The following is a 3596-nucleotide window of genomic DNA, read 5'->3' on the forward strand; positions in this document are numbered from 1 at the left end:
CACACACACACACACACACACACACAAATATACAGGGTTGATAAGTTACTTTGTAAAAATAACTATCCAGATAGCAACGTGTTTGCTTGTTGCTGGCATATTGCTTGCTAAGTATGCATTGCTAAGTATGCGTTGCTACCAGAATTGCAGCAACTGAATCCTCATTTGTTGGCAACTTGATGCCTTCACGATGTAATAACATTGAGTAGCAATTTACCGACAACTTTAAAATCGTCATCATCGAAATTCGTACTATTGCGATCATGTTGCCATAATAATATGCAGCATTATACAATGCTGTCTTATTGCCGACAATACAAGATAACATTGATGTAACTATCTTGCTGTTAAATTGCTGGCAATACGTATACACATGTTGTCTGCATGTTGCTACAATGTCGATATACTATATTCGAAATCGTTGAAGACAAATCTACGGCAAGTTGTCAGCATCATAAGCAATCACAGATTTGCGAGATTTTGTTGAGACACGCTTTGCTATCTGGGTAGTTACAGTTTTTTTCTTTCAAAAGTAACTAGTTACAGTTCCAAGTTACCGAGACTAAAAATTAACTCGTTATAATTACAGTTACTAAAAAAGTAACTTTTCAGTTACTTTTCTGTTATCATGACAGAAATATAAGTGACATCGATATTATTAGAGCTATTAAAGAAAAAAATAATTTACAATACAATTTTATTTAAAAATTCCTTTAATTTCGCGGGAATATACGCGAGATAATTCAAATAACAGACAAAATAATAAAATACTCTCTTTGGGCTGCGTTCCAAAGCACAGAGTGTGTTCCACTTATGTCTACAACGCTCGTATCAGTTGATCCTTGTTACAGATATTAAACAATGAAATAATACACGCGAGCGTTGCGGATAAGCGTTAAGTGGAACGCTATTCCGCGCCCTTAGCGCTACAAATGCTTCAAAGCATTTGGTTGACCAATCGAAAGAAAGAATTTTACAAATTGACTAATCAAAAAATACTTCGAAGCATTTGTAGCATCAAGTGGACCGTAGCCTTAACCAGCATTCAGATTTTAACCAATCACGTTAAATTGACAAATAAGATTAAAATGTAAAGTAACTGTAAAAGTAACTGTTAAATTAGTTACTAGTTATTGGAAGAAATATAACTAAGTTAAGTTATACAGTTATAGATGGAAAAAAGGAACTAAGTTAAGTCATAGTTACTGAAAAAAAGTAACGGTGGGTGTTTTCCAGCAAGGACACAGTCAGACACTGTGTAACACAGTGATAACGTTGGCAAACAACAAGGATAAAACGACTCACTGTGTTACACAGTGTCTGACTGTGTCCTTGCTGGAAAGCAAGCTGTAACTGTAACTTATAGCGAATTCGATTGGACGCATTCAGTGCGCACTGGTGCACATTAAAGCCGTTGTACATAAAATAACGTGCAGATATGTTTATAAATAAATATAGAAATCGATTAAATAGTGAAATACTCAATACATTTTATTGTACTATTAGGTAAAATATGTATTTTATAATTCGAAATATTTGCATTTCATTTTTATACTCAAATTAAATCATTGTACAACGGCTTTAATATGCACCAGTGCGCACTAGTGCTTCCAATCGAATTCGCCATTAGTTACAAGTAACTAGTTACTTCCCAATTCTGTAAATATATGTATATATGTATCTATACACATATATACATGATTTCTGCGATTGGCTCTTAAATAATCTATATTCTTTATTATGTTTAACATATATACAGGGTGTCTCAATAACTGTTACCACCTGAAATATTTTTTAATTTATAAGGGGTAGAGAAAAATTTATATAACCAAAATTACACAGTGTAAAGGGAGCTATCATATGGTAATAATTTTTGTCTAGGAGGAGGCACTTTGGAGATTTCAAGGTCAACTTCGTTTTTTTAAATGGAATTATATGAATTTTTTTACATAATATGATGTCTCTAATTATTCTGCATATAAAATATTAAGATAATGGTACCGAAAAATCAATAGTTTACGAGATATTTTATACTTTATTCTGGCACATATTGACATAAAATGTTAAATAACTCGTAAATTAATAATTTTTTTATAATCGTTCCTTAATACTTTTATAAACAGAATAATGAGATGAATCAATTGGGGTAAAGAAAATACATAGTTGCTTATTTAAAAAATTATCCATTTTGCAGCCATATTATTTTAAAGCAGCTATGTGTTTTCTTTACACCAATTGATTCATCTCATTATTCTGTTTATAAAAGTATTAAGGAACGATTATAAAAAAATTATTAGTTTACGAGTTATTTAACATTTTATGTCAATATGTGCCAGAATAAAGTATAAAATATCTCGTAAACTATTGATTTTTCGATACCTTTACCTTAATACGTTTATATGCAAAATAATTAAAGGAATCATATTATGTAAAAAAATTCATATAATTCTATTTAAAAAAACGAAGTTGACCTTGAAATCTCCGAAGCGCCTCCACCTGGATAAAAATTATTATCACCATATGATAGCCCCCTTTATATACATCGTATAATTTTGGATATATAAATTTTTCTTTACACCTTATAGATTAGAAGATATTTCAAGTGGTAATAGTTATTGAGATACTCTGTATATTATATTGAAAAAAACCGTTCAATTGTGTTTTACAAAGCATGCTTATATTTAATAATGTTCAAGGCATATGTCGCATAATTGGATATATAATTGTATAATTTATATGTATGTATATATTATATATATGCACATACATAGTATATATATATATATATATACATAATACATGCCAAGATTTAATTATAACTGAAAATGATTGACCATATCTGGTTGAACATCCAGTAACACTTAATATCCCATTTTCGCAAATAAAAATCGCATTTAATGATACTTATTAAAACGGTTTCTGTCATCAATCTGCTGGCAAAACATGTCAGCAGACCTTGTCGACAGATCCATATATCATGACTATATGATTTTATAGGCTGCGTTCCATTTCACGCATGATGCGCATGATGCAAATTGTTACTCACCGAATGTTAAACAAGGATAAATGATTATGCATTATGTACATCATGCGTGAAACGGAATGCACCCATAGTCAAAATCTGATCGAGTTTGTTGCCAATTTGCCCGCAATTTGCTATAACATTTTGCTATCAAGGCAGATCGAGAATTAATTAGTTTAAAAAAAGCTCAATGATTGCTCGATGGACACGATAATTTTCATAGAAAAGATGAATTAACGTGGTTTGGGTCTGCATTTAAGGATCGCTATCACAGTACTATATTGCAGCGTTATGCTATCCTTCTTGTTTTACGTCTAATGGACGATAAAGAAAAAATAAAACTTTTTCTTTACGTATAACTTTCAAAGAATATGCAGATGACATAGCACAAAGAGGAGTATACAAAATATTTACATAAATGTAATTTTTTTTTTAATTTATTTTTATTTTTCTTTTATAATATAAATATGAAAAAGTTATACGTATACAGGGTGTTTCCAAATTAAATGGCAAAACTTCGGGAGCGTGTAGAGGAGTAAAAAACTAAGAAAAAAAGTCCTATAGACATATGCTC

Source organism: Mycetomoellerius zeteki, unplaced genomic scaffold, assembly GCF_001594055.1.
Source record: "Mycetomoellerius zeteki isolate Tzet28-1 unplaced genomic scaffold, Tzet1.0 scaffold206, whole genome shotgun sequence".
NCBI lineage: Eukaryota > Metazoa > Arthropoda > Insecta > Hymenoptera > Formicidae > Mycetomoellerius > Mycetomoellerius zeteki.